Below are 26,318 nucleotides of genomic sequence, written 5' to 3' on the forward strand. Positions count from 1 at the left end.
GGTTTGGTTTTTGTTCATGAACTCTCTGCCTACCCCTATGTCTTCAAGATTTTTACCTACTTTCTCTTCCAATAAATTAGTGTTTCTGTTTTAATATGGAGATCTGTGATCCATTTTGACTTTAGTTTGGTGCACAGTGATAGACTTGGGTCTATTTTCAGTCCTTGGCAGGTGGTGAGCCAGTTTTTCCAGCACCATTTATTAAAAAGGCTATCGTTCTTCCAGTGGGCTTGTTTGGCCTCTTTGTCAAAGATTAGCCACCTAATTTCTGAAGTGAATTTTCACACACTGCATAAAGCTGAGGTGACCACATAGAAAACAACTGATTTTATTGTCTTTTCTTCCTAAATGGTTTGTTAAATCATCCAAATCAGGTTCACAAGTAAAGGCTATCATATAGAATTGATAGCAGAGAGAAGAAAGTCCCTCTGCCATTCATGAATATTCTTCCACTTTTTATCACAAGCAAGACTGTTTTACTTCTCTTTGATACTTTTTAAAAACATTTTATTATACAATTTCCAAGAAGCCGGGTGTGGTGGCGCACACCTGTAATCCCAGCACTTGGGAGCCTGAGGCAGGAGGATCATTGAGAGTTCAAGACCAGCCTGGGCTATGAAGTGAGCTCGATGCCAGCATGAACTGCATAGCAAGACCCTGTCTCAGAAAGACAAAAAAATTTCCAAGTATACATAAAAGTAAGCTTCAAATAGCCCCTGTGTAACAACTTCACAATTTAAGCTTTTTGACTTAAACATTTAAGAATGTAAACTCTGAAACAGAATAAAATTTAAAAATTAGAAAACAAGTTAGACTGAAGCAATTTTCATATCTAACAATTGTCATCATGAGCATCATCACAATTTCTCCTTACTTTGATAGGTCCTGTTCAGGTATCTTCTTACCTCCTTTCATTTTTGGCTTTGAAACCACAAATAATTTCCCCGTCTACTTGCCTATATTACAAGGATGTGCTATACATCAAAGTGCACAGATTAGGGTCTGGCAGGCAGCATTCGTTCCCTACAAAATATTTCTTCTCTACAGACCAAAACTGAGTGACACACACAGTCACCCTCCCTCCTCTATTCTTTGTCCTCATTCCTCCTTTCCTTCCTAATCACTGGACTGGCTTCCTTCCTGCCCCTTCCAGCAGCTACATCAGGGCTCCCAAATTCAGATGCCTAATCCCAAATGTAATCCCCTAGAAGGTCCCCAAATACTAAGGCAATAAACTGAAGCACTCAGAGTACCAGTCTCTAAATTAAAAATTAAAACCATACTCAAGGCAGTACCTGTGTATCATTTGTAAGTGTACAGAAATATCATGGTAGACACTAGATGGTAAAATATGAAACCAGAATTCCCATGCAGGTCCTTGCTTTGTGTGTGTGTCTCTGTGTGCCTGTGCTAAACTTTTCTGATGATTCAGGAAGTTTTATATGCTAATGAGATTCATTTCCTTGTAGTACTTCTCACCTATGGCAAACCTGCCACCTCTAATTTGTTTTAAAAGGAATTTTAATCACCCAATCAATCAAACTCTTGACCTTCAGCCCTCACAGCCACTTCACTATGGTCAAAACTGGCACTAAAAATTCATGTTGCAACAGCTCCGTTGTCCTCAAGCTTCAAAATGCCAGTGATAGGAATATAATTGGAGCAAATCCTCTAATGGATAAAAATAGAAAAAGTAGTACACAGAGTTTCTAATTCATCTTCTACCAAGATTCTTTAAATAAAAGTGAATAGCCATGATATCATTAAGTAAAAGCTTTTCCTCTGCTGGGTTTTGAAGACATAAATAATCCAAGCTTTTAGACAGTGAATCTAGTCTCTTTACTACAAAAATCACATGGCCCAGTTGGGGTTTAAATCACTTATCTTTTTTTTTTTTTTTTTTTTTTGGTTTTTTCTCCGGTACCGGGAACCGACCTCACGACCTTGCGCTTGCCAGGCAGGCGCTTTGCCGCTGAGCTAAATCCCCAGCCCCCTACTTATCTTTCTTTACACGGAGACAAAGAATGGCCGAGTGACCCTTCCAGCCCCAGGTCTTCCTCTCCGCTGGCACCCACTTTCCCTGCTCCATCCTGTGTCAGTGCAGAGGAAGCTTTCTTACCTAGGCCAAAGCCTCATGGCTCAGCCACTCTGCACATGAACACACCCAGCTCTCTCTCAACAAACCCAAAAAGACCTTTGCCCTCACAGTCCCAGCCACCCATAGTGGCTCTTCCATGGCCTTACCTCTCTTCCCAAGAGGACAGAGATTAGACATTTCTTGCCTTCAACTTTTGATCCATCTACCTCTACACCCAATGAATGCTAGGTTCTCACCCACTTCTGCAATGGAGCTATTTCCAGTAGCATCACCAGAGGCCTTGTACGTAGTCTCAGTCCAACAGCCACGCAGAGCCTATCTTCCTTGAACACAGTGCACCATCTGGCGTTCTCAGTCACATCCCCTTGGAAACTGTACCCTCCGTCAGTTTTCAATGGCCTCACTTCCTGCCTTCCCTCTCGGAACATTCCGTTTCCTTCCAGGATTCAAATCCATGATCAGCCCTAGCAGCCAATGACCCCAGCGTTCTACCTCTCTTCTCCCTCTTCTCATACCCTTTCTAGTCCCATCTACAAATACAATTGGCTTCAACTGCTAATTATATGTCAATGTAACATCTCTCTTCCCGATTCTAGTGTTCCTCAAGAATTTCAGTCTCCACATGCACCTATGTTTGCAGGACTTCCCTCATGGGTGTTCCTTTGGCATCTTAACATCTATTATTACCGTGAGCATTTACTCTCTGAGTAAATGCTACCAACCGCCACCTGATTACCCTACCCAGAAAGCGAGGAGGCAGTCATTCTCCTTTTTTGTGGAAAAATCGAACTCAAGAATCAAACTCAGGACCTCACACCTGCCAGGCAGGCGCTGTACCCTTGGCTATATCCCCAGCCCTATGAGGCATTCTTTGATCCTCCTTCTCTTCTATCCCTCATACCCAGTCAGCTGCTAGGCCTTATTGCTTCTAACTCCATATCTCTCCAGGATTTGTGCGTCTTTTCATCTCCTCCACTGCCACTAGTTCAGATCTGTATCATTTCTCAGCTATATTACCAGTACACACTTTCTCTGCTGCCATTCAACACATGTACCTTTCACAGCAATACGAGCTGACAAAACGATGTTATATACTTTTCTGTTAAAAACTCACCAGGAAAATCTACAGTGTCTTGCCTTCATAATTTATTTCCTGACTATCTGACAACCCTATACCTTGCCATATACCTCTCCCCAGACATCAGCCATGCAAAAGCACGTATCTGTGCTAATACGGCTTCCTCAACCAAGAAAAGCCCTCTCAACCCTTCACCTGGTTAACTCCTGCTCGCTGTGACAGCCCCGCAAGAAAATCTTTTCTGACCTACCTGTCTGAGTTAGGTAGCCCTCCCTTCTGCTCGCACAGGTCCTGGTGTTTGGCTCTCTAGTACTGACCATTCACACTACGGGATTTTTTATATTTGTTGCTTACAAATCTCTCCAAATAGACTGTTTATTCTACAGAGGAAAGGTAAGTGTCTTTTTCTTAGACTCTCTTTTTCTCTCCCCCCGCACCCTCTCTCTCTGTATATATATTTATAAAATAAATAAATAAATATTCATATGAAAAGTTACTTTTCAAGTACATAAAACATTTAATTCTAAAAATAAAAACGATAAATCTCTACCCCATCAGCAGTACCAGAAAGGATGGTTATTTTTCAAAAGACAGACCTCCAACTTCACTTTCCTAGAAATTATAAAAGACGAAGGACATTTTTTTTCTTTCCAAATTAAACAGCTTGGGGAGCTGGTATCCCCCAGTTTCTTAGGTCTCCGCATTTGCTTCCTACCATACCCTTTGCCACTTTGTCTTCAAAGAAGTGCTTCAGGCAAAATTGGATTTGGGAACAAAGATTAGAAGATGTTCAACTTACTCAAAAGCAGCATCCTATGAAAACCCTAATAAATGAAAGACTCAAGGACAGACAGCAGACTCCTAGCCCAGGTGAAACCAAGTGTCTTGTATTAGATCACATCAGCAAGAATGCATTAACCAAAATAGGCACTTGCCAGGTAAAGGCTTTTTCCTAATGGTGCGCACACATCCTATATCTGAAATTACATACCTACTTTGAAATGTGTGAAGTTTGAAAGGAAAAAAATGGATTCTTGTATGTTGTCAATATTTGAAGGAGGCATTTGAGAAATGTGAGTAGAGCCTCTACACTGTGACTGTTTAAAGCTACACCCAGTGAATTAAAAGGGGGACATTATCAACTAAGGTAAATCTCAGTGACATGGACCAATCGTAAGTCGTAAAACCAGAAGTGTTAACCTAGAATTTCAGTAGTTCAAGTAGGAAAACTCAGCTATACTTTAGGCACTTGCTAGTTGAAAAGCTCCTGTAGTATTTCACCTACGCTGCCTTGGCTTTAAATCTTAAAAATTCACAAACAAACATATTATACATTTTAAATTGTCAATATAAACATTCAAATTATTTGATGATGTCTTGTCTCAGAGAATTTGCAGTCCAAGTACTAAGTCAAAGGCATTCAGCAGGAATTACAGTTTATGTCCACAGTATTGTATACAATATGCTCTACTGAACCAGAGAAATCTCTGAATGAGAATACCTAAGCTCAAGTATTAATGCGCACCCCCAAGCATGCCATAATAGTCAGTCAGTCAAGTAGATAAATGAAGTGAAAAGAAGAAAATCTGACCCTAAGATTTCTATGGACTGTTCCAGCTTCCTATGCAAAATAAAAAATATACCCAAAGCCAACTTTACAGGAGTTTTAGGAATGCAATAAGCAGCAATCTACATCTTACTCTTTTCAAAACAATTTCAAATAAAAAACAATTTCACACATAAAAGTACCAACATTTAATAGAAATCTTGAAAACTTTATACTTTCTATTTTCTAAAAAGACCTGCCAAGAAAAGAGTGGCAATCCTATTTTGGATTTTCTCTAATGCAAGAATTCAAACAAGTATTTGACTTGTTAAATATCTAAGTAGTTCTATTGCTTCCAGGGTTTAAGGCAGTGCTAGAAATGACAATACACAAATTTCAAAGTAACAAAATTCAAACAGAATCTCTTTAGATTTGGGTTAAATCTAGAAATCGCCCACTCCCCACTCCAGTAGTGGGCACTGAACTCAGGGCCTCATGCAGGCGAGGCAAGTAACCTACTGCTGAGCTATGTCCCTAGACCTTTTTATTTTGAGACAAAATCTCACTAAGTTGCCCAAGCTGGACTCAAATTTGTAATCTTCCTGGCTCAGCCTTCCGAGTAACTGAGATCAGAGTTTGTACCCCAGCATCCAGCTTAAATCTGGAATTCAATTTATGTGTATGATAAAAGTAACATCAAAATATTGCATTAATATTGTTACATTTTTTAAATGACTTCAATTTTTCTACTAAATTGAATCAACCATTAAAATCCTCCCACTACAAGGGTATGACAATTGTGAAGAAAATCTATAAATGAGGGAAACACACTCTTTACAATATTGATGTACAGAGTTAAACACCTTAGACATTCAAACACAAATAAATGACCCATGCTTCTGCTACCTCCACAGGGCTTAAGATTAACGTTCATATGTCAGTTATATCTTTTTACACTATGTATGTAACATGGCTGTCAAATTTTGTCCTTGTAAATGGAGTACTTATTTTCATTCAGAAAATTTACTTATAAGGAAGGGGAATGCTATGTTATTGCATATGGGAACCATACAGACAAATAAAAACAGACAACTTTAAAATACTGAATAGTTTAAATTGTGGAAGAGAGCAAATGCATGTACTAGAGGTGTATTTAAATATGTAATAGCATACATTGAGTTCACCTGGAACTATCACTGTAAATAGCTTGAAGAATTAAATAAATGTGTGTGTGTGTGTGTATGTGCGCACGCGTTTGTATATGTCTTTCAAAAGACTTGAAATCAGCAGCATTTTGATGATGGAAAAAACAGACTTGATAGCTGTATTACTTAAATTCAGTCAGTGACATAATGGCACAGGCTAACCCATAACTATTTCTCCCACCTACTGTGCGTACTAAAAGGTCAATGGAGTGGGATGTTTTTCTGTTTTACAAATACGATCTTAACCCCCCTGAAGGAGAATGCAACCTGCATGAGATCAGGGACTGGTGGCTGCTCACCATCCCCAATCACCAGCACCTAAAACACTGCCTGGCATAGCACATGCATTTATTAAACAAATAGGAAAATCCAGCTATATATATTCTTTTTTTTATTTTTTATTTTAAAGAGTAAAAGAAGGATAACATAATAATAGGAGGGGTTTACCAAATTACAGACAAAGTGGTAGGAAATTATCAATGGTTATTGTTTTACATATTGTTATCTATAAGATAGTTTCTCAGGAAAACAAATAGACAAATGATAGTGAGTTACAGACAAAAGAGGTAGGAGATTATCAATAGTTGTTGTACTATACTTAGGTATCTTCAAAGTGGCTTCTAAAGAATATAAATAGAACTATACTTGAGTGACCTACTGAATAATCATTCAATAATTCTCAATGGTTGTTGTAGGAAACACATAATAATAAACATGGATCCATTTATGAAATAGGATAGGAACAATACAAACATTAGAGAGTTGGGGCTGGGGATTTAGCTCAGCGGCAAAGTGCCTGCCTGGCAAGTGCAAGGTCGTGAGTTCGGTTCCCGGTACCGGAGAAAAACCAAACAAACAAACAAAAAAAAAAAAAATTACAGAGTTATGGATAGATTAGTAGGAAAATATCAATGACTGCTGTAATACATGTTGGTATCTTAGAAGTGGTTTCTCAGGAAGACAGAGATACCCAAGAAGGATCTAACAAGTAGTTACAGCCTAAGGGTTGTCAAAAATCAAGTGAGCTGTCTGGGGCCAAAGCCATTTTTTGTAGCATTTTCTCTCCAGCCTCCCATCGCATTGGGACCCCACAACCAGTTAGTGTCCTCTCCCCAACTGTCAGCACAGGCAGTAGGAATCCTGCTGCAGACTTCTCCAGAGCTCCACCACAGCCTGTACTGTCAGGGAAAGAATGGCTTCCAATGAGTCTCTGCAGGTATTGTGCAAGGTCCTCCTGGTTTACAGCTTCCGAGCAGCTCTCGTGACCCCAGTCCACTGGACCTCTGACTCCATGGGCTTAGTCTGCATTCTCATGTTCTCTGAGTCCTTGCTCAGCAGCTGCTCCTCTGCTGGCTCTGGACCTTTCTGGTTCTCAATGGCAGGAGCAAGAGTGGCCTGTTGTATGGCATGTATTCCCAGGGGTTGTTCAAAGTTTGAACGATTCACACACATCCGTGGGTGGGCAACTGCAGTCGGTGCATGGTGGGCCAATTGTGTCACTGTTTCTCTGTGTCATGACAGATCTCAATTGAGCGGCGGCGGCCGGCCTAAGGGCCGGGGCGCAACAGCGCTCGCCACCGCATGGCTCCCCATGCGCTGGGGGTCCTCCCTCCGGGAGCTACGAGGCAGGAAGCTAGCCAGCCGGAAGACCGGCGCTCCCCGCCCGAGGCTCCCCGTGCGCTGGGGGCCCTCCCTCCGGGAGCTACGAGGCAGGAAGCTAGCCAGCCAGAAGACTGGCACTCCCCACCTGTGGCTCCCTGTGCGCCGGAAGCCCTCCTTCCAGGGAACTACGAGGCCGGGAGTGAGCCGCCGGTCCAAAGACCGGCGCTCCCCACCCGAGGCTCCCCGTGCGCTGGGGGCCCACCCTCCGGGAGCTACGAGGCAGGAAGCTCAGCTATATATATTCAAAATCACAGGACACAACAGTATCCTAAAATGAGCTATCATCAAATTCCATAGTGTCAGGAAATTCTGAAGTGTCGAGAGTATGGAGCATAAGAGGAAGGCAACCCTGACCTTAACAATCTGGCATCAGAAGAAGCTGCTCCAAACGATTGACTAGAAAGACCACAGAAAGACAACAGCAAAAACTCAGGCCAGATGGTTACACAAGACATGACAGACAGGCAATGGGATCAGCGCAGAAGGAAAGCAAGACCCAGAAGAGACAATCTCCATCCCCATCGTAATTATGACACTGTCAATGAGCGATGGGAAGGAAGAGCTTGGACGGAGTGACATTCCCTGATAAATATAAGGACAGTTCTGGGAACAAAGCAGGTTGGGGGAAGAAAAAAGACAAAAACGGAATAGAAGGTATTGCAGGAGAACCTACGGGATACCCACACTTGGGGGACATTCCAGAGCAACACTGTGCACTCAAGTCTCATCATACACATGTACTTGGTGTGTGACACTACACGCTTCATGACCTAATGAATTAATGGTCATCCTGACCCCATCCTTTCCTCGTTCCCTATGTGCATCTCTTGGTAAGGCCTCTATCTTGGTAATTCCACAGTCATTTTAGCCATCTGTTCTCTTCACTGCAGTTGCTACAACATGGAGACATTCAACATCCTCCTAAATAAAGAGCCCTTAACCTCTTCCTTCTAAAATAATTACCTCCTCTGACTCACATGTGCTTCCAGACAGATGTTGCGAAGCACAAGGTCATTAAGCTTCCAAAGGCCAGGGTTCTATGCGGCCTCACAAAGTGCTCCTCATGGGCCCCAGCCTCCGCTTCTTCCCAGGACAGCATCTCACACTCCAGCTGAAGGGAACAATAGCAGCCCCACACCCAAATGGTAGTGGTCTCCACCAAGACTGTGCTGTTCCATGCACACCTCCCTTCACAAGTGAACTAACTGAAATGGTCAGAAGCCTCCAGCACGCATTCCAAATGCAACCTTCCTTAGGAACTTTTCCCTAATGTCTCTCCAGGCTGGATCATGCCGTCCTCTGTAAGTCATGGACTGCGTGTTTTCACAGTTCTTAGAATGGCTGCCTTACCTGCCCACCCATGCCAAGGGTAAGCCTCTCACCCTTGGACCTTCGTCTCCTGCTCAGGTCCTCAGCTACTGAGCACAGGACAGCAATCCAGAACAACTCATCCAGTGAAGGGGACACTTCTTTTCAAATCCCCAAAATTCCTATTGCTCTTTAAATGATTAAAACTCCATCTTGAATTCATTATTTTAAATGTACTTATTTTGCATGGTTGCCCAATATCCACAGGGATATTATACTGATAAGCCAGGATGTATTAAAAACAATTACTAATTCTTTTTGCTTTTAGAATACTAAGCACATATGCAAGACAGTTAACCTTAGCACCTGTCACTTACCAGTAATTTCCTAGAATTATTGTTTTCTTAAATGAGAAACTTGGGATGAATATGGAAGGTTAATGACAGCCAGGAGTGGTGACCAAATTGGCTAGTATCTACTATTTCCCAATGTAAAGCAATTATGCATGTAGTTATTTACAGTCATTTTAAAAGAGGTGATCCCTGTGGACACATGTATTGCCCTGGACAATGACTATGAACAGGAATTTGTCAATCCATCATCAAATCCAGACTGGATATGGAGCAGAGGTTATCAAGTAAAGAAAAAGGGGAAATTTTTTAATACCATAGGTAAAGAGTTTCAGTTTGACATGATAAAATTCTGGACACTGAATAGTAATAATGATACAACAAATGTGTACAATGCCGCTAAACCATAAATATAAAAAGTTAACTTCATGGTATGTATTCCACAATAAAAAAATCCATTATAAAACATTCCTTTGAAACATTGTTTTAATACAGTAAAAGCCACAACTGCGTGTCCTTTTTATTTCTAAGTTCAAGTCTTCAGTAATACAACATAAAACATCACAAGTTCAATTTTGATGGTTCTTATCCATTAATTTTTAAGCTTATTCTGTAAATTCCTTGAAAAATCTTACCTTTACTTGGAAAGCCCTAAAACATTATCCAAGTTTAACCTGACAATTCTTTTTTTAAATCCTATGCTCCAGGACCAAGCCTTGCTAGGTAGTCACAAGGTCACTTGTACTACATAAATACCTGCCGATAGTGATTAGCCATGCACAGGAAACTGTGAAAGGCTTGAATGTAAAGTTAACCAACTCTTACTTCCTAATGAGCCATCCCTAAAACTTAAGCCCAAACTGACATATTGCAACTTTAAAATAATACAGAATGGGAGGAAAATGCAATCACAATATTAATCACAGTTACTGAGAACATAAGAACTTCTAATCCTACCTAATTCTCAGATAAACCAGAAATTCTATATACGATACTACATCTTGATGGCCTTTTTTGGCTTCAGAAGTTATCTGTGCTTAAGGACAGAGAAGTCAATTTATTCATCACAAATTAATAAAATCACATTCTCAAACTCTGATCTTTAAACTGTTTTTTAAAGAGGACACAAGTGCCTCTTTAAATTTAAACTAAATGTAAAACTCAGTTCCTCAGTTGCACTAGCCATATTTCAAGTGCCCAAGAGCCAAATGTGAATACTGGATACTGCCATACTGGACGGTGCAGATATAAAGTGCTTCCATCAGCAAACTGTTCAACGGTCTGAGATGCTTTTGACACTGTCTTTTTGAAGTAATCACAGCACTTTCATTCATTCAAGTATTTGCTAAGCTATTATGTGATGCTAGGTGCAGACACAGGACAGCAAAGGAAACTAATAATTCATGAAAGAGATAATTAGAAACCTTAAAAATAGGTACAGGGACCTTAGTTTTAGATAAAGAAATATGACTGGTGGTGCTTGTCTGGGGAAGCAATGTTTAAAACAAAATTAAAAAGATAAGTCATTCAAAGACAGAAGCAGAGCTTCCAGCTGCAGGGGACTGAAGTACCAATACACTCAGGTGGGAGGAGCTGAGCATGTACTGGGAACTGACTTTAGGACATATTTTAGCTGTCTCATTAAACTTGAAACATCAAGCAAAGTATTTAACTGATGCCCAAATCTATTCCAATTGGAAAGATGGACAACAGTCCACATATTGATCAATGCAGTTCCCTTCTTCCTCTAAATCACCTACCTTTTGTGCCATTTCATTTCTTGAAGAACCAATATCGGAGTACGCAGGTACAGCAAGAGCTATTTATTTTGTTACTTCTTAGCAGAGAAAAGAAATGTTTAAATGAGTTTTTGATTACTGTGAATTTTAACCAGCTATATTCTTCCATGCTGCTATTAACAAGGTTGGTAAGTAAGATATTTTCATCACAGGTTGAGCTGTTTCCATTTGAAGGCATTGTCATTATTTACTCCAAAGGTGAACAACCTACACAGACTTCAAGCACAAATTCCAAATGCTGGGATTGGCACCAAACTGGGTGGATGATCCCTTCCCAGGAAATGTGGTTGGCTGCTATGCAGATGACCCCACACATTGTCACAGCCCACAGACAGCTGGGTAGGGGACTGAAGACACCTCAAGCCTTCAAGGGGGATAAACAGGACACTCCAGACAGTGAAACCCCTCAGTTCTTCTACAACCCAGGCACTTCGCATGCCTCTACCCAGCATTATGGCTAAGTTTACATGGCAGGCTCTGCACCTGGGGTGCCCAGACTGTGGGCTAAAACATTACTCTGGGTATGATTATGAAGGTGTTCTTGATAAGGTTAGCATTTCAATTAGTGTGCTGTTCTGAGTAAGGCAGATAGCCCTTCCCAATGTGGTGCTCCTCACCTAATTCATGGAGGGCCTAATAGAAATAAGGACAGAACTCACTCTGCTTGTTGTCTTGGAGCCGGGACATTGGCCTTCTCCTGCCTTTGGACTCGCACTAGAACTTACACTGTTAGTTTTCCTGCTTCTTAGGCCTTTACCCCTGCACTGGAACTTATGCTATCAACTCTCCTCTTTCTCCAGCTCTACATTTGACATGTCTAATTCTATTTCATTATACAAAGAAACATAGCAGACAACAAACCCAACAACTCACTCAACTCTTTTTACACATACTTGTCATTCTATTGTCTTTTAATATTTTTTTCATTGCCTTTTCAACTATTTTTCTATTAATACGTCCCTGTGTTCGTTATAGGTCATCAATCTCAGTTCAGTTTCCTTTCCACGACCTGTACAACACATCTTCAGGACACATTCTCAGACCTCTGAATAGAGCTCAGGTAGCAGGCCACAAAGGTGCGCTTAAGCAATTTCTCCTCATCTATATACAAGACTTCTTGAGGAGGACTGGAAGACACCATCTATCTTTCTGTCCTTAGAGGGAGCCAAACTCTGCAGGCACTTCCCCTGCCACTGCGTTCTTTCAGAGAGCAAATCAGAACTTCTTTTGCTGGAAAGGGCTGAAGTGTTTGGTATTTGGAAAAAATGCTGCATCTCTTACTGAATTAACTGTGTCAAATGTGAAAATTATGCTGTTTATGTCAGGTAAGTTTTGTTTTTTTGGCCTTAATGAAGAAAAGACCAATGACAGCTAAAACGGAAAAACCCACTGAAGTTAAACAATTATAGAAGACAATGTTAAGTAATGTACTTTACATCCTCACAGTAGATCATCCATTGGGTAGAGACATTCTCAAACATATTTCAGTAAGTAAAATTAAGCTTCTTGCAAATAAAATGTCATTCTGGGTAAAATAGCAGACTGCACACTTAGGGCAACAATACTAAGCCCTCCCTACCCACACCTTAAACTTATTTCAGAAAATCAGAGTAATAAGTTCTTAATCTCTACAATGTCTCTAGAGATAAAGAACGAACAGATCATTTCAGTTCCATTTTAGATTGCAGAAAGTAAAGCAGGAGAAGTTAATCTAGTCGCAGATGAGACAAACTGGGTGGAACCCAGGCTGAACCCTGATCTTTCAGGAATGTGTGCAGTCCTTCCACATCTCAGCTTCAGATTGTAATAACTAAAAATTTCAATGGAAAAACAGTTGACTACTTTGAGGTCAGGATTTGGTTTAACTATATATAAGTAAAGCATAATTTTAAAGAAAAAATATTTTTAAAGATTAGAACCACACAGCAAACAGCAAGATATAAGATACCAACTCTTAAGAACACCTTCTGTTCAACACTTTCCTCATTTATTAAGCTGAGATATCCAAAATAAATTGAGCATAATAATAGTCTTTAAAATGAGAGGTGTGAAAATTGAAAAGATGGTATTAGCTTCTTTTTGGAAAATAAATTAAACAATGCTGAGCAAGTAAAAAAGCCAATGTTCTTCCATGCTACGAATGAATTACAATAAAGATTCAATAAAAAACAAATTCCAAAAATATCTTTCAAATCTTAACTATATTCACTCTAAATCTGCTATTTGTGATAATATGCTATTACATACATAATATGCTATTACACATTTTAGGTTCAGTATTTTCAGTGTCCTTATACCCTACAGAGATTGAGAAAATCATCTCTTTCAGAACAAATGTATAGAGCATTTGGAAGCTGGCGTTCGTTAACTTTGTCAACTTTCACTTTTCTATTTTTGTTTCTGAATATGTACCCCCCACATAAATAGGTTTATGTTACTGCAAGTTTTAAAAAAATATCTACAACTACCCATTTGGAACTGGTATCTATTTTCTTTCCTCAGAAAGGTAACAAATATACAGCCATTCAAAAACCTCTTCAGTAAGTTCAGTTTGTTTTAAAAGCAAAAAAAGCATTTTGTAATTGCCTGAGCTGCCACTCTATTTAATGTTTTGGTTAAAAGTTTTTTAAAAAGCCAAATACCTTCACATAACAAGCACCAATTAATCTGAAAAAAAAGGCAACTGCCTGTCTACAAAGGCAAAAGCACTGAGTAACACTAAACTGCACTTCACATTTGTGACTTTATCCTGCATCTCTTCAATCATACTTGATCCAGGAATGACAGACAAGGGAAGCTAGTTAGTTATACGGCAGCATGTAGTTGGATGAAGCTTACACACCGCAAGAGGAAAAATTACTTCTCCTTATGGGCCGTGTTCTGAAGTTGGCTAGGGAGGATACCAGGCCTGCCTTGAGGAGGCACAAGTGAATTTATCTCAAGGTGTCACAGTCACAGGTACAGGTCTCCGTGCTGCCTGATTTACAGAGATGGAAAAATAAGAGGCCTACAGAAGCCATGCTGGGTCGTATGCAGCCTGTGGCATGTCGGGGCAGTCACCATCTCCTCCTTCTGAATATCCTACTGCCTGCACGGGCCTTCTTGGCCTGCTACGCACCACACAGCATCAGCCTACTTTGGATTTTCATGTTGGATTATTTACTGAACTAAAAAGCAGGCTACATTCTGGAACATTCTTCCTTGTCTCACAGTGGAGTCACAGTCCAATAAAGCCATCAAAGGTTGAAAATATGATAATCTGAGAATGTATCTAACTTCACAAAACATCACAGCTAATTGGCCAATATGAGTAATTATATAAGCCCACGATGAGTCTACTGTGTACCAGAACCAAGAAGCACTGCTGTAAACTGGCAGCTCACAAATGCTCAGCACTGATAAGGCCCAGGAGCACTGAAACCGGTTCTCAAACCATCCAGGGTTGCTCACTTCAGCCCTGAATTTCATAAATTACCCAGAATTTGTTTTTCTGCATTATTTTCCCCCAAGATATCTATTTCTGTAATTTGAACTGCAAATAGTATGCAAGTATAACTGAGGAGGCTATACACACCATTAGATAATCATTTTTTAGATTATCTAGATCTCCCAAAATCACTTTTATTACAAATATTGCTTCACCTGAAAATTTCTTTTTGAATTAATCACTGAAACAAGTCAAAATACTACTTCACATAAATAAAAATACTGTGCAGAAAAGTGAGAGGCAAGAAGGTACACGTATTTTCAAAATGCTCCTGAAATTGTTTTCATATCTTCTAGAGCAAGATTTGCTGACAACTAGCTCAAAGCCAAGTGAAGATATAAGTTCCGACTGTTATATATGCAACGTAAGATTTGCTTTATAGATCTGCTGTTAGACTCTGAAAGAGGCACATCCATTATGAGAAGACTGGTTAAATGGAGTAAGAAAATCTTGGTGTGATGTTAACTGTCACATACTTCAAATATATAGACAGAAAAGACTCTAAGAATTGCTTCAGGAAGGGAAACATCAGGTGAAGGACTTCCTCTACCTTTTGGAGTAGCTTCTCTCACGCCAAAGGCCTTACCAAGCAACCATTGAGGACAGTTAGCCACACGTCTGAGTTGTTCCTGGAGCACTTTGATGAGATGGAGGTGACAACTGTTGCTCCTCGTGGTACTGAATTCATGGATTTGTCTCCAGCCATGGCATTGATGACAATGGTAAACACATAGCTGCACAGGGACAATGAACACAGATGGGAGCTTTACGTTATCTTACAACTTGTCTTCCTTGAGGCTGCTGGCAGTGGTCCTGCAGCCTGCAGACATGCAGAAGCCCCTGAAGCTTTTAGAAGATATTATTGCTGGGCTCTGTCCCAGAATGTCTTCATAAAGATTTGGGATGAATCTGAACTTCAGAACAAAGGAAAAAGCTTAAGAGCCTCAGTCATCTTACTTCTAGAGAAGAAAGGAATTCTTAGCTGAGAGACAAGGAAGGAATCCAAATCCTAGAAGAAACGTATCTTTAATAATCTGTTTTCCTATCACTCAGACAAAATACCTCATTCCTACAATTTAAAGAGGAAAGGGTCTATGTTGGCTCCTGTTTTCAGTGAGTTCCATCCACGATTCGCTGGCTCCAAGGCAGAAACACAGTGGTGGAAGGCATGTCAGAGAAGGCTACTCAACTCATGGTGACCAGGAAGGAAAGAGAGAAAGAAGAGCTGGGACAAATGTATACCCTTCCAGGTCACATCCCCAGTGACTCACCTGTATGTATTAGGTTTTGCCACCTAACAGCACGTTCAGCTAGGAACTCATCCTGGATTAATCCATTGACAATGCAGTGCCCCCATGATCCAATCACCTTCCAAAATCTCCACTTGTGAACACCTTATGCTTTGGGGAGACATTTATGTCTTAACCATAACGGGGGACATACAGACTTAGGGTCCTGGAGCCTTGGGGAATGCTGAAGAAGTCTCACTTTATTTCCCCTGCCCTACCGACATTTTGATTTCTAGTCTCCTCTTCACGCAACTCACAAGCGGGGCACTGGTGGCACAGGGCTATAATTCCAGCTACTGAGATGGCTGAGACAGGAGAATCACAAGTGCCTGGGCAACTTACAAAGACCTTGGATCAAAAAAAGAGGCTGGGATTGAAGCTTGGTGGAAGTACCTCAGGGTTCAATCCCCAGTACCACACAAAAGTGCAAAAGAGAGAAGGGAGAGGGAGAAGGAGAGGGAGAGGCAGAGAGACAGAGAGACAGAAAATGAAATGGAGGGGAGGAGAAGGGGAAGTGGGACAAGACAGAGAAGGAGGGAGGAGAAGGGAAAAGAACAGCAGTGTTGGGGAGAAGCAACATGAAAACAACATACAAGAGATGAAAAAGAAATTATAGGAGGGCAGGGAATATAGCTCAGAGGCACTGTGCTTGCCTAGCATACTCAAGGCTCTGAGTTCCATCCCAAGCAAAACACAAAGATTACAGCACAACAGGAGAGGTTTTGCAAAACATCCTGAGTTTGTATAACTCAAGAAATAAAAGAGAAAAATAAAACTACTATAAAAACCCAGGCATGAGCATAGAGAACAGTCCTGAGAAAAGTTACAAGAGATGAAAAAGTACAAAACAAGCAAAAGTAACCCAAAAACAGGTGCTTCTTAATATATCAGATACCATATACGTAGCTATAAAATTTACCTTCATATCAGTGGTGTTCTGGAAAAAATAAAAATCAAATAGAAAAATATTCAGACACATCATTGAAGAGACCTCTCTTGAGTTCAAATCCTACTTGCCTTTGGAAATCAAAAGAACAAAATATCCTCCAAGGAAAAATTCACAGATGATGATCACCACTGATTCTGTAATGAAGTTACTGAAACAATCATCTCACAAGCTCTGAAAGGCAGTAGAATTTCTCAAAGTATTGAAATATATTACATATTATTAAGCAGAAAGGGTAAATCGCAAAGAGAGAAAAGCCAGGTTTAAGGAAGGCCACGTTTTCTTTCAGTATAAAAATAACACATCCTCAAACATGCAAAACTCAAGGGGCCAGGGATGTAGCTCAGTGGCACAGTGCCGGCCTGGCAAGCAGGAGGCCCAGAGTTCGATTCCCGGTTTAAAAAAAAAAAAAAAAAAAAAACCTCAAGGACATAATATGGATAAACTCTGCTTTAAAAAACAAAATAAAAGATAGGTTAAAATACCATTCACAAAGAAATAACAGATGAAGGAGGCTATAGAAAAAATCAAATCAATAATAATTTCTCAGGTAAGTACTGAAATGGTTGCCATAAAGAAAGACATGGGTTAGTGACTGTAAAGCAGATATAGATTAATAATTTAAAAAGAGAAGCTTAAGAAAGTGATGGAAACCATGAACACTCAACATAGGAAAGAAATGGAATCCAGAAAACAGATTGAAACAGGTATCCATTGGAAGTGTATGCAGCGGAATGAGTCAATGTAAAGACAGAATATCAGATATAGAATTGTGGTTAGCGATTAAGAAAAGATTTCTTTAAAATAGCAAGGAGCCATGAAAAATCCATCCAACAGCCGCTATGTTAGAACATTAAACTGAAGTTCTTTTTTTTTTTTTTTTTTTGGTTTTTCTCTGGTACCAGGAACCGAACTCACGACCTTGCGCTTGCCAGGCAGGCACTTTGCCGCTGAGCTAAATCCCCAGCCCCTAAACTGAAGTTCTAAATGATGCAAAAAGGAATAAATGTTACATAGCAAAATACACAACTTGAAGGGGAAATGAGTAAAAATCATTTCTGGGAGGCCATGAACAGTCCAAAGATATGAATGAGGAGCAGAGTGGGCAGAGGCAAGTGATTTTACACAGATCCTTGAGAAGATGTGTTCGGGAGCTTCTTCCCACCCTCCAGGGAAGGCTCAGGTGTGGCAACTTCGCTGACTCCTTGCTAGAGGGCTGATGCATGCTCCATGTAGTGGGGTAGACCAGGAATGTGCACCCAGCTGGCACTGGAGATCACTGAAACATGAGGAAGGGCAGACATGAGGAGCAGAGGGCTTCTGGGGAAGGCCCTGCACCCATGACCAGCAGGCATACCCATGTCTGAAGAGGAGGGGAGGACTGACGGGGAGAGCACCTGCTCTAAGCCACTGCCTGTCTCCCCAAGGCAGCTCCTGGGCAAGTGAGAGGACAGCAATAATTTATCTGGCTAGGGTGTAGGCCAGTGGTACACCCTGGCAAATGCAAGGCCCTGAGTTAAATCCCCAGTGCCAAAAAGTGAAAAAAGAAGAAACTCAATGACAGAGGTCAAGATGCATGTGTGAAGCTTACTGAAGAATGGATAAACAGTTAATAAAACGTTCAAAGAACTGCAGAGTACTGGGAACAGAGCAAGTCAGCTGAAACTGGAATAGAAAAATGCTCAAAATTCAGATTTTGGAGGAAGTGAAGTCAGTAAAATATTTGACTATAAATCCCAGACAGGCAAATATTTCTTCACTCTAGAATACTGCTGAGTATTAAATAAGGTGACGCAGAAAGCTACCTAACACCTTGTACATAACACGCAGAGCAGTCCCCTTAATGCAGACGTATGACGAGTGCTGGAACCAAGAAGGTCAGAAGGGTGAGGCAGAGACATCGCTGAGCTAGCAAAATAGAAACACACACATTTCAAAGTCCACCTTACTCAGTTTCAAATACAAGAATTCTGCAGCAGGAAAGAAGTGTAATTTTAAGGGGCAAAGAAGTAAGAAAACCAAGGGACATGAGGAAATCATGAACTATAGCCCTTAGTGGGATATTCCATTGAATCATTGACCCATTAGCAAGTATTTATTGAATCTGATGCAAAGTGTACTCACTTTAATAATTTATTTCAGCACCTATCTGCTTATAAGTTATTCAGCATATGAACGACAATGGATCTACATTAGAGGTAAAATAAACTTTATTGATTGCTTGTATTTACAAAGGGGTGGGAGCCAAAGACGACTTCACCAGGAGATCATGCATAAATTGATGAGGACATGCTTTTACCACATAGGGAAAGGGAATGGCTAGAATAAGTTCTGTAGCCACAGGAGAGAGAGGAAGTATATGGGGTCCAAGGGAAAAATAGCCTGGACTGCTTATGACTTCACCAGGAGTTCCCAGGGTATTTTTCTCTCAGAATAAGTTTTAACTTTGAAAAATTATCCAACCCTCTCCACCAAGTTCAAATGTGTACTTTCAGCATCCACTGTGTAATTCGAAGTTACTGGAAAGCATTAGTGAATCACAGAGGCATTTAATCAGATTTTACCAACACTACACTACCTGAATGTGTTTGGCAAATGGGAGGACATACATGTGCTGGAAATTGCATTTAATCTATAAGCGACACTGGGGACACACAGGGATTCACAACCCGCTATGGCTACGTAGCATGCTGGTTGGCAACCACAGCTGTAACTGATGGAGCTGTCAGGACAATGAACATTCTTTGGAAATTCATACTCCTCCATCTAAACTTGCAGAACCTACACCATAGAAAATTTAAAAAAAAAAAAAACCCACAATAAATCTGAAGTTGAAAAAAAGATCAGGGGAGGGGTTTTAACAAAAATTGAAAAACTAAAGTTCAAGTTTCATCAAGTTATTGATCAAATTATTAATCAAGTACAAAGGTGTACTGTTTGCAAAGTAAATGACCATTCATTACAATCATATGAAGCACCTATATACAAATGGTATTTTTTTAAGCACAGAGCCAAAGAGAATATAGAAAAACTCAACATTTGGACAACCAAGTGCTTGACAACGACTGTGTAACATGAATGTATACCCAGAGGTAAAAATGCATACTCATTCCAGAAAGATGCTACTTATAGAAAATTAGAACTAAATGGATATTATGGACATCCATGAATATTACTATTAAGACTGTTTTTAGCCTTCACATAGCAAGCAAAGATTTTAGCATCAAAAAGTCCTAGATGGGCCGGGGATATAGCTCAGTGGCACAGCGCCTATCTGGCAAACACGAGGTCATGAGTTCAATTCCCAGTTCCAAAAAAGAAAAAGCAGTCCTTGGTTCAATATCAAATCTGCCACATGAACGGAGGCTATTTAAACGCTCTCAGCTTCAGGGCTGAGGAGGGGTTGTTTTTGTTGGATTTTTTTTTTTAAATATGGATAACAATCTACTTTATTCAGTTAGTTTGATATCCAAGTATAAATGTATGTCTGATGTCCTTTGCAATGCCTGGCAATCAATTGAAAATTGTTTGGGAAGACAAGGAGCTGAGTATGCATTATCTGTGATCATCAAACAATTCCCACATGAGGCTTAAAGTCACATGCTAACACTGACCCATTTTTCCCTTTTATGGGAGCCAGAATGAGTCAACAGACAATAGCTGTCTTAACCTAAGAAAGGCAAGACCAGATACCCACTCCAAAACACAGACTGCAGACATGAAAAGCCTGCAATTTCCCTCCTAACAGGCACCAGTACTGAAAGCCTCATTGCTTTTTTTAATGTTTCTATTAATATTCAAAAGCTTTCTTTTTAGACTCCCAAACAATATAAAATAAAATTGTAATCCGATAGACCCATGCAGCCACATTTCTGCATTCGGTGCCATGATAAATGAGGTAGGTTTAGGGAATCTGACCCCAACAAATACTCTTTTGGTGCACCACTCACCCCCATGCTCCTACTGTCCATGGAGCCACAGCGGTCTGGGGACCCAGAACAATCCAGACCACTGGAGAGTCACACCTACGGGCAGAGGATGGCAAGGATGCAGCCATTCCATAGGGAATAAAAGGGAAGTGAAGCCACTTGTGAGCCTTGCAGTCCTGCAACTTTTATTTCTTTGGAAACAAAACAATCTATGGTCTTGTCATGAAAGCAGAGATCTTCCTAATTTTGTAAGGTGCCAAGACACAAGGGTATGCAGACTAACACAGTCATTACAGATCAGTGTATCAAATAAGGGGACCGGATGTTTCAGTGCCCCCAAGACAGTCCAGTTTTATGCCTGCTGTCCCAACATAATTATTAAATAGCACTCAAATTACATTGATCTCAATAGTGTCCTATTTATGTGAATCAATAATCCCATGAATCTTAAGTGACTTATCTAAAATGATATGGAAAATCTGCAATACACCTATGAAATGCAACCAAATCAATAAAATCCTAGTCCAGTTTTCTCCCTTACTATCACATTCATGCAGTGTTAACAATCATTTCAAAACTGCACAAATAAATCTCTCTAGATACACTAAAACTAATATCAACTATCTAGAAGTATAGCTTAGCTACTGAAACTAAAAAATGTATGTAATAGTATCTCCAAGTCAAAAACTTGTGTCAATAATTCATACTACCCCTCTGGAGATTACTTTTTTACAGAGAAATACAGATTCCAAACCCAATTTTAAATAATGTGCCTAGTAACCAAGCACAATAATCTGCTGAAATGATAATCATTTCCATGCTTCCAGCATTACCCAAAAGCATAAAATAAATTTTCACTTCAAATTATAAAAATAGTGCCAATAAAGCAAGTTTTAAGGCAAAATTCTAGAAGAATAAATCATAACATAAGTGTTTAAAATATGTATCACTCTTCTAAAGAAACTGAAATGATACTTGCTGAGTTAATATGCTAACTGACACGGCTACTGCAGTGTCACTTTCCATTGAGACAAAGAAAATTCAGTTCTAAGAATATAAAATCTAAACTTAAACCCTGACCAACAGGGAACAGTGTAATTGCAACAAATGCATCAAAATCTATGCTGTAGCAAACATTTTGTGTTACCTAAAATCACTGGTGCTGATGGAGCAATAGGATGAAAGATGCAAAAATCTAAAGATTTCAGGCTTACTGTATTTTGTTTCAGTCAACAAACATTTACAGAGCACTTCCTAGGTATCGTGCCCACAGTGATGAATAAAACAGATACAGACCCGCCCTCTTGCAGCTGGCACTCTGGGGGAGAAATGAACATCAAACCAACGTGAAGCTCAACAGAATCAGAACAGAATTGCTTGTGTCAAGCTCATACAAAAAATAAAATAAATTCACAAAACCAGGAAGTTATAAAGGACAGAGTTTCATGCACACACATCCAATACCAAGAGGTATCATGAGACTGCCCAAACCATAAACTCACACAGAGAGAGCTCTGCAAGGACATCTGTCCAGAGGCTCTTCAGCCTTGCCCTGGTGCCATCCTTGTCATTACCCTGACCCAAGGATTATTATTTCAAAATAACTTTTGCAATTTTCATTGTGTCTTTAACTTTCTCACTTTATCTCATCTCCTTCAAATATACTCCTGCATTCTACAGCATGTATATTCTGCATTGAAATGCTGGCTGCTTATTCCCAAATAAATACCATCATTCTTCAGAGAGTCTGCTATTTAAAGGTTGCTAGCAATAGCCCATCATTATGCAGAAACAGAATTTTAAATTATAAAAGGTACAGAATACAATGTTATAAGAAATAATAAAATCAGAAGGCTGTAATTTAAGCTGGGCCATTTCACTAAAGAGTAACATTTAGGCTGAGTGATCATGAGTTGAATGAAGAGGACTGAGTATCCAAGAGTGGGGTCTTCAACAAACATCTTAAAGTGAGTAATAGCTTGGTTTATGTACACACAACAAATTTCTGCAAATAACAAATACATAAAAATAGCAAAAGTGTCACAATTAGCACAGAAAACAGTTTTGGGTGTTTTTTTGTTTTGTTTTTCCATGGTACTGCAGATTGAACCCAGGTTCTTTGCACTGAACTACATCCCTAGCCCTTTTGTTATTTATCTTAATTTTGAGACAGGGTCTAATGAAGTCACTAAGTTGCCCAAGCTGGGCTTACACTTTCCATCCTCCTGTCTCAGGCTGCCAAAGTGCTGGGATTACAGGCGTGCACCACCACACCTGGCAACAATCTTGAATTATGTAGGAGTACATTTCAAATAAAAACTTTTAACAAGGCTAATGCTCTATTTTATTTTTTGTTAAACTGCAAGAAAGTCCAACTAATCCTGGCTTTAGTCAGAAAGACATGTCTTGTCAGGGCCGCAAGAATCCCAGTGGTACCCTATGCAGTCCCAGGGCTCATTCAAGGCTCAGCGAAGCCCAGGCCAGGTTGGACTCTCCTGTCCAGCCTCAGCCTCTTCCTGTCACTCATGTTTTTCCCAGTGTGGATGCTGATAGCTGCTGAGTTCCAAGCAGTGGCCACACCAGTGTTCCAACCAGGAAAGAGGAGGTGGCATAAACAAAAACAAAACCTTTTTTTTTTTTGGTGTAATACTAAGGATCAAATCCAGGAGGTTTCTACCACTAAGCTACATCTCTATCCCTTTTTTTTTTTTATTTTTTTACTTTAAAAAGATGCCCAGGCAGTTGCTCACTAAGTTGCCCCAGGAAGACTTGAACTTATGATCTTCATGCCTTAGCCTTCCAAAGTGCTGAGATGATAGACATACACCATCATGTTTAACAAGTTTTAACAGAAAGCAAAATCTTTCCTAGCAACCTTGCAGCCAACTCCCCTCTGTCTCAGTAGCTAGATTTCGGTCTTGTGGCCACCCTGGGTCATCAGAAACCAGTATCTGATAAAGGGGGAACTGAATCGCCAAATTTATCCAAGACCATAAAAATTCATTTTCACAAACCGGACATGGCCACTCAAACAAAACAAGAATTCTGACAGCGAGGAAGAAGTATGGTTAATGAAGTGCCAATTAGCACTACCTGCCATAATCACCCACTGATTTTTACAAGCAAGTTACATAGAATTTATGTGATTACTTGATTCACTCAATGATTGATATTTGTTGTTTCTCGGCCTTTTAGCTAAGATCAAGTGTAGCAATTGATATTCAATGTTTGTCCACAACGTGCCAAGTGCTAGGGAAACAGTAATCAAAAGCAGATTCAATCCCTGTTCTCAGAGAATAGACAGCCTGATATCAGAAAAAGAATATTAAATAATCACATAAAAATGTGTAAGTCTGGCAAGATTGTTCTAGTGCCTTTTCCAAGAACCAATTCCCCTTCTTGGTAATGTGCATACCTCAGATGAATCCCCACCTTTCCCAACCTAACACCTCCTCTAGGAGCTGGGCCGTTGACTCAGCCAACAATCACCACGCTCTCTCCCTGGCCAGAGCCTGCTTCAGAGATGGGGGAACGTGCAACTCAGTGAGGGCTGCTGGGGTGAATGGAAAGGGCTGGCAGGCACTCTGGGTGCAGAAGCGCTCTCACTCTTCTGAGGTTCTGGAAACAAGCACCCCAGAATTGTTGGTGACCTTTCACAATCGAAAGAGGATGCCGGCCTAAGGAAGAAGCTGACATTGGAGAAAAGATGGAGAAAGGAACAAAACGAGGCCTTGGGACACCAGTGAAAGCAACGAACACTTTAGCCCATCTGGTTTCTGCACTCCCCTGACATGGGAGCCACTGCAGAGAAGCAGTATGATGGCTTAGATCCATTTGAACTAAGTTTCCTGTCACTCAACAGGAAAGTTCAGTCGATCTCAGCTGCAGAGCAGCTCACAGTAGTAAGGAGTGTAAGAGGAAGATCGCTCAAGTTAAAAATAAAGTATCTTCAAGGAAGTATCTCTTAAATGAGACATCAAGGATAATTAGGAGGGGAAGGAAGAGCATTCCAGGCAGCTGGATTTGCATATGCACAGGTCCCCAGAGTAGAAGGGAAAGGCGTACTAGAGAAATGAAAATGTGCAAGTGAAGAACAAGGTATGGTATGGGGTGGCAGAGTGGACACAGGCCATGCTCGGGGTCTCACAGCTGTGCTAAGCCTATCCTAAAAGTGTTACAAGTTTTGAGGAGGAAGGGTAGCACAGGCATTACAGCCTGCCATGTGATGACAGTAATTTATCTAATCAATACACCATGAACCAGTGATCTATTTCAAATCCCTTTCAAAAGCATAGGAAAGTACATTTGGGAAACAGTGCAACTGGGCACCCATGGAATTTCTCTCTCAAAGTTCTTAGCAGAGGGGCATCAACACTCAGCTTGGAAGCCAGGGGTGGTGCCACACGCCTGTAATCCCTGCACTCAAGAGGCAGAGGCAGGAAGATCGCCACAAACTGAAGGCCAGCTTGGGCTATATCGTGAATTTAAGACCAGCCTGAGCTCCATAGTGGGACCCTGTCTCAAAAAAAGGAAACGAAAATGATTCTGTTTCACTAGCTCTTATGAATCCTGTGCAGATTCTGAAATGAATCAATCCAGGATAGTTTACTTGGAAGCTTTAAAAAGTAGGGAGGGACTAGAGGACTCTTTGAAGAACTATTCTGCAGTCATCGTCATAGCCATCTTTCACAGCACCCAAAAGCCAGTGGTGCACATGGGATTCATAATGGTTAAAGTTATAAATGCTCAGATACAAGAACTTGTTTTGAAAGTGCTCCAAGACTTGAAATGCACCAGCATGTCTGTTACACTCTGGATCTAGAATGTGCCTGAAAGGGCCCTGTGTGTCTAGCTTGCTTGGTGCTACTGAGAGATAACAGAACCCCTTAAGGGTTCCACTGGTATTGGTAAGGGTACCTGGTACCAGTAAGAGGTGTCAGGTCATTGGAGCTGTGTTCCCCAGAGACATTCTTATCTTTTTCAAGTTCCGACCATGAAGTGAATGACTTTGTTCTACCACACACTGCTCAAGGTGCTCCACAAGCACAAAGCAAGGGATTGGGGCCAGTGAGTCGGAAAGTGAAACTCCAGAGTTATGAGCCAGAATAAACTTTTCCTCTTTACCACTTTATTGTTATACATATTTTGTTATAGTAACAAACAACTAACACAATGTCCTTATATTAAAAATGTCAATGCTGCCTGCTATGATTTCTTCTATTTCATGATTTCTCCATTTCACTCTCCTCTGCATTCTATAATTCCAGGAATTTTTATGAAGACAATGCTCTTACCCTCATTAACTGAAGCTAATTCTGTTTCACTGTCTGCCAATATTACTGTAATCCATTTCACACAGCCAGGCTCTTATTACTCTTGAAAGTTATTAGTTAACGCAAGCTCACAATTACACTTACAGATTACAGGCCTGCCACGCTGAATTGCTTCTGCTGTGCTCGGCAAATAAATTTTTAGATTAAAAAGTCATAAAATATTAAATCACATAAAAGTACTCACTGTAATGGCAAAGACATTATGAATTTTACGTATAGCTTCTATTGTTAATAACAATCTCCAGTATTTCTTTCTTTCTTTTTTCCTGGAGACAGGGTCTCACTCTG

At 40.4% G+C, this 26,318-nt stretch overlaps 1 protein-coding gene across 5 annotated transcripts in view; it reads right to left on the reverse strand.

Moving 5' to 3' along the window:
* The window catches only part of Fars2 (phenylalanyl-tRNA synthetase 2, mitochondrial), a 467,635-nt gene that overhangs the window by 435,450 nt on the left and 5,867 nt on the right, over positions 1 to 26,318 (reverse strand). For 3 of the 5 annotated variants that reach the window (XM_013521842.1, XM_005398876.1, XM_005398877.1), the window contains exon 2: positions 15,120 to 15,267. The exons of 1 other annotated variant lie outside the window; for it this stretch is intronic. The gene's annotated coding sequence lies outside the window, so the exon portion shown is untranslated. One more of the 5 variants, XM_013521840.1, reaches the window with a different exon arrangement.

The sequence above is a fragment of the Chinchilla lanigera genome, unplaced genomic scaffold, assembly GCF_000276665.1.
Source record: "Chinchilla lanigera isolate Chin_1 unplaced genomic scaffold, ChiLan1.0 scaffold00064, whole genome shotgun sequence".
In the NCBI taxonomy this organism is placed as follows: Eukaryota; Metazoa; Chordata; class Mammalia; order Rodentia; family Chinchillidae; genus Chinchilla; species Chinchilla lanigera.